Genomic DNA, 9,713 nt, shown 5'->3' with positions numbered 1-9,713 from the left:
TACAGGGAACCAGACAGAGGGCCTTCTCGGTAGTGGCGCCCGCCCTGTGGAACACCCTCCCTTCTGATGTGAAGGAAATAAGCAGCTATCCTATTTTTAAAAGACATCTGAAGGCAGCCCTGTTCAGGGAAGTTTTTAATATTTAATGCTGTACTGTTTTTAACACTTGATTGAGAGCCGCCCAGAGTGGCTGGGGAAACTCAGCCAGATGGGCGGGGCATAAATAATAAATAATAATTATAATTATAATTACTGGTCTAAGGGAGCAGAACCTGCAGGCTTCAGGATGATACTGGCCTACAACTCTCAAATCGTCTTGGCCGTTGGCCATGCTGTCTGGGGCTGATGACAGTTGGGAGTCTGGCAACATTTGAAGGCCGCCCTGTTCCCTATCCCTGCGTCATTAAGATAAATAAATATTTAAGATTTAATAAGTACAATAATATATTGCTCATGTTTTATGCTTAGGCTTATCAGCCTTATGCTTATCAGGAGCCTAAAACAGAGAGCAGCAGCCGCCAAGGTAGTTTTGGAACGTTAAGTTAGTGTTTTCAGTTTTCTGTGGATTTGAAACGAAAGAGATGAAGAGGACCTCTCTTCTCAAAAGATTGGTCCTTGATCCTGTAATGCAGTAAGGCTAGCATAATAGAACTGGGGCCCACATGTTTTCCAGAATGGTATTTTATGGAATCTCGGGTCGGCATGGGTTTAGTAAGCGTCTTCAGTCTAAAACTGAGAAGATGCAGAAATCAACCACTAGATGGCAGCTGTGATTTGGTTTAGGCTAGAAGCAGAGACAGATGCAAGGCCTCAGAGCGGTGCTCAAAATAAGAATAACTGAACTTTTAAAAACAATATAGTTATATCATTACTGAAATGCCCAATGTGTTTGTATTAAAGGGTGAGTATCTGATTTGCACATAGAAGTTACAAGGTTCATTCCCTGCATTCTCAGGTAGGTCTGAAAAGATTCTACTGTATGTCTGACATCCTGGAGAGCTGCTGCCAGTCCGTGCAGACACTACTGACCTAGATGGACCAATTCTCTGACTCAGTAGAAGGCAGTTTCCTCTGTTAACATTCTGCTCTCAAGTATATTGGGCTTTTTTGCTATTATATAGAATTATATTATTTCATAGCTTGATTTTTTTTAAAGCACAAACTTAGCCCTTCCTCAACTTCTTTTGGTTTTGGGTGCTGCCCCACTTTCCCCACTGTGACCTAGAGCAAAAATGTAGAGCTGAAAAGAAAGTTTGAAATTGTCCAGAATTTCAAGTTTTGCTATTCCTGCTTGGAATGTGAAATATTGAACTCCCAACACTGAAATATGCATTTTGAATTTGAAATTTTACCTCAATATTCAAGTGCTTTATCCACATTGTGTCTCAGCAGATATCAAATATGGAATCTCAAAAGCTGTCAAATCCTAAATGTATGTTGTCTGTCAAATGCTATCAAGTGCCAAATATTATTTCATGTTAACCATGGTATGCAATCAAACACTAAATATTATTGCATGCCAACCATAAAATATTGTTGAATCATTACACGACAGGTATTGTGAAAGGTCAACTACTGAAACAAAATGTTGTAGGATGTCAAATACTTGGCAGATATCCTACTTAAGAAAATGATCTGGAGACTATTTCACAAAAGTGGCAGAGGAAAAATTCTGAGTTTTGTTTTGTTTTGTTTTTTTGATAAGTCGGAAGCAACTTTCAGTTCAGCTCTACTAGCTGTAGAGTGCGTACAAGCACTATCATGCCCAAGGTTCTTCCGGGCAAGAAAAACCAGGAAACTTGCAAACAAATCAAACCACAGAAAACAAAACAGCAATGTAAGACTTTGCTTTTGCAAGTTCGCTGTCTGAGATGTTGGAGAATTCCATCAGCAATAGAAATGGGAGTAGAAATTACTGCACTTCTATGTTTGCTGGAGGTCAGGAACAGAAATCATGCCAGAAAGTATTAGTAGTATTCACTATCGGGGAAGGGAGGCACCTGCAAATTACCGTATTTTGCGCCCCATAGGACGCTCCGGCCCATAGGACGCACCTAGTTTTTTTGGGGGGAAATAAAGAAAAAAAAATTATTTTCCCCCCAGGTGCGGGGCTGGAGGAACCAGGTCGGGGAACAGTGGGAAGGCACGCTCTGCCTCCCCGCTGTCCCCCGAGCTTGTGGGGCTGGCGATGGGGAGAAGTGCACTGATCCCGGGACTGCAGGCAGCTCTGCGCGGCCATCCGGAGCGGGGCGGGACTTCGTACCCGGCTCCCGGTGGCCGCACACAGCTGCGCTGATCCCGGGACTGCAGGCAGCTCTGCGCAACCCTCGGAGCCGGTCTCCCGAGGGTTGCGCAGAGCTTCCTGAAGCCTGGAGAGCGAGAGCGGTCGGTGCGCACCGACCCCTCTCACTCTCCAGGCTTCAGCGAAAGCCTGCATTCGTCCCATAGGACGCACACAGATTTCCCCTTCATTTTTGGAGGGGAAAAGGTGCGTCCTATAGGGCGAAAAATACGGTATGTTTCTTTCTGCATTGTTTGTGGGGAGATTATACAACAATGAACAGTCATCCCCCCCATTAATATTTTTCCGAGCTTAAATATTACATTTTGTCACTCAACAATAGTGTCCAATTCTAGTTGTATCATTTTCTAGCTGTACAACACCCATTTTGAGGTGAGGTGACCATAATAGCATTATGCTAGCAAAAGTTTAATTTTAAATTCCTTTCCTAGCATGAAATTTGCCTGCTTCACAGCTGCTGAACACTGCATCAAAATCTTCATCAAGCTATCTACTATGACTCCAAGGTCTCATTCCTGGTGAGCATATATGTGAAATTAAGGTATTTTTGCTCCAACACGTATCACCTTACACTTGTTGACATTTAATCACATTTGCCATTTTCTGCCTGTTCACTTAGGTTGGGAGAGGTCCTTTTGGAGCGCTTCACAGTCTATTTTTGTTTTAATGACCTGGACAATTTAGTATCATCTGCAAACTTGGGCACCTCATTCCTCACTCCTAACTCTAGATCATATATGAAAAGTTAGAATTTACAGGTCCCAATACTGAACCTTGAGGGATTTCACTTTTTACATCTCTCCATTTGGATAACTGTCCATTTATTCCTATTCTTTGCTTCCTGAGACTTAACCAATAGATGCAAGAGGTCCTTTGTTGAAAGTCCAAGTAAACCTGTCCAGGTCCATTAGGGGCAGGGAGAAAAGAATCTAATAATAATAATAATAATAATAATAATAATAATAATAATTTATTTATATCCCGCCTCCCCAGCTGAAGCTGGGCTCATAGCGGCTAACAACAGTAAAGTAATACAGCATTCTAAAATCAATTCATTATAAAATCAGTTCAAATAAAATTAATGGCAACCATTGGGCTAGAGTTCTGTGAGGATTACCAAAGGAGGGGGTCAGGCTGTGCCTTGGCCAAAGGCCTGGTGGAACAGCTCTGTCTTGCAGGCCCTGCGAAAAGATGTCAAGTCCCACAGGGCCCTAGTCTCTTGTGACAGAGCGTTCCACCAGATCAGAGCCACAGCTGAAAAAGCCCTGGCTCTGGTTGAGGCCAGCCTAAACTCCCTGTGGCCAGGGACCTCTAAGATGTTTCTGTTTGAAGACTGTAAGGTCCTCCGTGGGATATACCAGGAGAGGCAGTCCCATAGGTACGAGGGTCCCAGGCCGTACAAGGCTTTAAAAGTTATAACCAGTACCTTAAACCTGATCCTGTACTCCACCGGGAGCCAGTGCAGCTGGTATAGCACTGGGTGAATATGATCCCACAGCGAGGACCCTGTAAGCAGTCTCGCCACAGCACTCTGCACCCGCTGGAGTTTCTGGGTCAGTCTCAAGGGCAGCCCCACGTAGAGCGAGTTACAATAATCCAATCTGGAGGTGACCATCGCATGGATCACAGTGACTAGGTCAGAGCGAGAGAGATAAGGGGCCAACTGCTTAGCTTAGCGGAGATGAAAAAATGCCGCCTTTGTTATAGCTGTAATCTGCGCCTCCATAGAAAGGGAGGTATCGAAGATTACACCCAAACTCTTAACGGACGGTGCTGGCACTAATTGCACCCCCGCAAGAGATGGGAGTTGCCCCCTCGATCCCATATCGTCCCGCCCCAGCCAGAGGACCTCTGTCTTCGAAGGATTTAACTTCAACCGGCTCCCACGTAACCATCCAGCCACAGCTTCCAGACATCTGGTCAGTGTGTCTGGGGCCAAGTCAGGATGGCCATCCATCAACAGATAGAGTTGGGTGTCATCAGCATACTGATGGCAGCCCAGCCCAAAACTCCAGACAAGCTGGGTGAGGGGGCGCATAAAGATGTTGAAAAGCATCGGAGAGAGTATCGCACCCTGTGGCACTCCACACACCAAGGAGTGGCACAATGACAGTTTCCCCCCAAGCGCCACCCTCTGTCCCCGATCAGAGAGAAACAAGCACAGCCATTGAAGGACTGTGCCTTGGACCCCCACATTGGTGAGGCAGTGGTCCAGGAGTTCATGACTGACCATGTCAAAGGCTGCTGACAGGTCTAAAAGAATCAGCAGCCCCAACCCACCTCGATCCAGCTGCCTACGGAGATCATCTGTTAGGGCGACCAGAGCCGTCTCGGTCCCATGACCAGCGCGGAAGCCGGATTGGAATGGATCGAGAGCCAATGTTTCATCCAGAAACCCACCAAGCTGTTCAGAAACCGCTCTCTCAATCACCTTACCCAGGAATGGAAGATTCGAAACCGGGCGGTAATTAATTAATTAAATTGGAAAACAAACCACAAAACATTCCACAGCTAAACAGAACTACCATATAACATACATTCGGGGAAGAAAAACCACCTAAATAGTAGGAGAACAACAATCAAGCATCTAACAGTAAACAAGCAAAACTTAAATATAATCATGAAACAATGGACTATAAAGAACTAAAACAGATGGCAAAGGAAGGGGGCGGGGGGGGGAAGAAAAAAGAAAAAGGGTTCTTGTAGCAGATGAAGTTCTTGTAGCATCACGCGCCAGCTTGAGTCTACTCAAATGATCTGCCAACCTGGACAACCAGGCAACATCGGGGGATGGGCAAAACAAGGGGGGGGGCAGGCTCAGTAAATGCCCTGTTCGGTGTCGATGCCGTGCCCGATGGTCTCAGGGGGCCCTCCCCTTGCTGTTGCGCTAGCACTTGTAGTGGCAGAGAAAGTGTTCCTCTTAGCATCAAGAGTCCTCAGGTTTCCCCCACAGCTGGTGTTCTCAGGGCCATGGGATGATACCTCCGGGGGGCGGGGGAGCCTCCATTACATCATCCTTCTCCATGCCAGGGTGGGAGCCACCAGTGTTGCTACCTCCAGGACTGACCGTCCCCCAGCTGCCACCTGGGTAGGTTCGATTGCGGGTGTCTCGAGACCTGAGAGGTTCAGAATTGGCCTCATCCTAAACTCCAGCTGCCACCTGAAGAACGGATGTCGACTCACCCCCAGGGGGAAGGCCCTCACCACAAAGGCCCCTGAGAGCCTTGGCCTCACGTAAGTTCTGTTGGTTACCCTCTGTTGGTTCTGTTGGTTACCCTCTGCTATGGCCAGCTGCCAGCCCTGTGGCTTAAGAGCCTCTGGCATCTTCAGAGTGGAACCTACCCCCCCCCCGGCTTCCCTAGGTGCCTTTCGGTTGAGTAATATATTTTGACCCAGGCTCCATGCCGTGCATTTAATCAGTCTCAGTTATGAGTACAGTGGTACCTCGGGTTACATACACTTCAGGTAACATATGCGTCAGGTTACAGACTCCGCTAACCCAGAAATATTACCTCGGGTTAAGAACTTTGCTTCAGGATGAAAACAGAAATCGCGCAGTGGCAGTGGGAAGCGCCATTAGCTAACGTGGTACCTCAGGTTAAGAACAGTTTCAGGTTAAGAACAGACCTCCAGAACGAATTAAGTTCTTAACCCGAGGTACCACTGTACTGCTGGCATGCAGGATTCACAAGCTAAGAAGCTAGAGGCAAGCCCAAATGGAACACTCTTGTAACATAGCGTCTTCGGTAGCAATAACCTTTCTCCACCTCCCTTAGTTCATTTAAAACGCCGAGTCAAAGCCTGTGTCAGAGTAAGTTCGGGAAAAAGTTCAGAAGATTAATTAAAATTGTTTAGAGTTACGAGTCCTTGAAATAGGCTGGGCGGCAGCTGTTCAGCTGTTCGACTTCGTTAGATCTAATTTATGGTGCCAACTTCACAAGTTCTCTGATATAAGACCCCAGGTTACCAAACACATAAAACATACCCTACTTTCGATAAGAAGAGGGTTTAAAAGTTACAAAATTGAAAAGTTAAAAAAGTTAAAAGGAGTAGGAGCCCCCAACATACAATTGAGGAGAGCTCTAACAAGCACGTGTAATCTAGCGTACCATCTGGATCCAGTACTCCAAGGAGAATTAGTAGTAAATTCCCTTCCTTCTCTCTCTCGGTCTCTCTCCCCCTTGTTAGTTAATGACACTTTTGACCCTTGAAAACAAACACATAAAAATGCTGAATTCCCCTCTGCTCTCATTAAAACCTGAAGCTAGTATTCATGCACTAATTTGAATAGATTGATCACAGAGATTTATCTCTGAACTTCCTGGTAGCGGCAAACCTTTTAAACCTTAAAATTGTGTTGTGTTCCTATGCATGCCTCAGAAGTAACTCATCATAATCAAATATAAGCCAGGTTTTCCCAGTCAAGCCCAGATTGGTGTAATATGCTCAGATCATCTTGCCTCAGTGAGCATCCGGGTTGCTGAATTCTGCACCTGCTGAAGCTTCTGAACTGTTCTCAGAGGCAGCCCCACATATAATACATTGCAGTAATCCAACCTAGAGGTTATAGAAAATAGGAAGAGTATAAAGAAAGAGTGCAGTTGTACCTTGGAAGACGAACGGAATCCGTTCCAGAAGTCTGTTCAACTTCCAAAATGTTCAGAAACCAAAGTGTGGCTTCTGATTGGCCGCAGGAAGCTCCTGCAGCCAATCGTAAGCCGTGGAAGCCCCGTCGGACGTTTGACTTCCAAAAATAGAGTTGCAAACCGGAACATTCACTTCCGGGTTTGCAGCGTCTGGGAGCCAAAACATTCAAGAACTAAGCTGTTCGAAAACCAAGGTACGACTGTATTAGATAAATTCACAGAGCAGAAGGCTATCAATGGCTGTTAGCCATGACGACTATGCTCTGCCTCCATGACCGGAGGCAGTAATGGTTCCAGATTCCAATTTATGGGAATCACAGGTGGGGAGAGCACTGTTGTACTCAGGTTCTGTTTGTGGGCTTCCCATGGGCATCTTGGTGGCCACTGTGGGAACGGGAGTCTGAACTTCTTGACGTTCTTACATTTTTGTGGGGTTACAAAACTGTATCACAAAATTAGAAGTATTGAGTTCCAAAGGATAACTGTGTTGCATTTTGCTTATTAGTCCAGGATGTATAAACTAGGTTGGTTTGCAGAACCAAAAAAATCTGCTCTCCACCCCTAGTACCTATATTTTAGAGAGATTAGATAGATGATGATAGATGATAGATAGATAGATAGATAGATAGATAGATGATAGATAGATATGTATGTATGTATGTATGTATGTATGTATGTATGTATGCTGATCAGCATCCTTTTGCTTTCCCCAGTAGGGGAAGGGAGACTGAAAACTGCTACTCAGCTCAAAATCCCTGACTACAGTTCTCCCCACTTCCGTCATAATTCTCCAGTTCAAACAGACCCTTCTCTGAAAGCAAGAAGTGGCTCTGCTGTGAAGGTGATTGATATAGTCTATACCAGGGGTCAGCAACCTAAGGCCCATGGGGGTCGTTTAACTGGCCCATGGACCCCTGCCGCCCACTTGGTCTGCTCCCGTGCACCGCACTAAATCGGTGCAGAGCACAGCGGGAACTGCCTTCTGCGATGCTGACCAGCTTCCCATTGGCCGCAGGAAGCTCCTGCTGCCAATGGAAAGCTGCACATGCCTCCTCTGTGCCGGAAGGAGCGCTGGAAATAGCGTTTGCACATGCGTGTGCGAACTCCGGCCCACCGCGGCGTCTGCGGGACAATGAACCAGCCCAAACCCCAAATATTTTGCTGACCCCGGTCTATACTTACTCTTCTATAGCTCAAGTTTTATTTTGCTTTTAATTGGGTCTTTATGGGCAATATTTATAGGCAGGTGACCATGCCATTGCTGGGTGTAGCAATAAAATTTTCATATCCTTGTTCTATTTTTAAAAAACAAGTCATTCCCAAAGAACATTCGAGAAACACAGTATTCCTACTTTACCTGCTACATTAAACTTGTCATGTTTAAAGGCTGGTCTTCACTCATTAAAAGGGCAGACAAACATTGTAAAATTAAAATAAATCATGCCTGAATTTTTTATCACTACAAGAAATCTATACCCACCCAAAGTACACAGTAAATTATTCTAACCTCAATGTTTTGGAGTGCAAATGTATTGTGGAAGGCACCTCTGAAAGCTGAGAAGTAGCAGTTGTTTTGGCAGCTAAGTCCAGGGTTCAGGTTCTACACTCTTATTGACTAAGAAATATTGAAGAGAGATTAGGACACTCAGAAATACAGGACGGCAGCTATTCATGCTTCTGATGTGGGGCACACAAAGAGATGTAGACAGACATCAACAATATGATGTGAAACTCACACCTGCTCCAGACTAATGACTTAACTGCACTATACATTTAAAGCACCATTGTACCGCTTTAAACAGTCATTCCTCCAAATAATTCTTAAGGGTACTGAGCAGGGCTTTTTTTCCAGCCAGAACTCAGTTCTGGCCCCTCTCAGGTGGGCGCCATTGCCATTATAAGAGAACAAGGGAGGAGTTCATGGTGAGTTCCGGCACCTCTTTTTCTAGAAAAATGGCACTGGTACTGAGAGTTGTTAGGGGACCCCCTCCCCCAACAGAGCTACAGATCCCACAGTTCCCTAGTAAGAGGGATTGATTGTTAAGCCATTCTGTATTTTGTTGCATGCCATCCCAATCTCCAAGTGGTTCCAGACGTTTATCCAGTCTAGGGGTTCACAGCATTAACATGAATTCCTAGTAAAGCCAGGCTAACTTCCTGGTCAGGTGATGGCCCTCTAAGTATAGGAATTCATAGGATCAAAGAACTGTAAAGTTGGAAGGGGCCACAAGGGTAATCTAGTCCAAGCCCCTGCAATGCAGGAATCTTTTTGCCCAGCGTGGGGCTCGAACTCATAACCCTGAAATTAAGAGTCTCATGCTCTACCAACTGAGCTAATGCCTGCTGGATCCAGGAATTAGAAGGAGGCTCATGTGTACAGCCTATCCCCGCATCCCCCGCAACTCATAACAACATTATAGCTCTGTCACAGGGTGCCTTAAATAGCTTGACTGCAAAGCTCTGGCTTGATCTAGACACGTCAAAGAAGCGATTCAGATAAGTGTGTTGTAAACTCATACAGGGAAATCCGGTTGTGAAAGACGGGACTGCACAGCGCCATCTGGTGTCATAGTGTTATATCACATATACAACACATATACAGTGGTACCTCAGGTTACGGATAGTTCAGGTTACAGACTCTGCTAACCCAGAAACAGTACCTTGGGTTAAGAACTTTGCTTCAGGATGAGAACAGAAATCGCATGGCTGCAGTGCGAGGCCCTATTAGCTAAAGTGGTACTTCAGGTTAAGAACAGTTTCAGGTT

The sequence above is a fragment of the Podarcis liolepis genome, assembly GCF_965112155.1.
Source record: "Podarcis liolepis genome assembly, chromosome: Z".
NCBI classification, from domain to species: domain Eukaryota; kingdom Metazoa; phylum Chordata; class Lepidosauria; order Squamata; family Lacertidae; genus Podarcis; species Podarcis liolepis.
Note: the sequence above shows the minus strand (reverse complement) of the source record.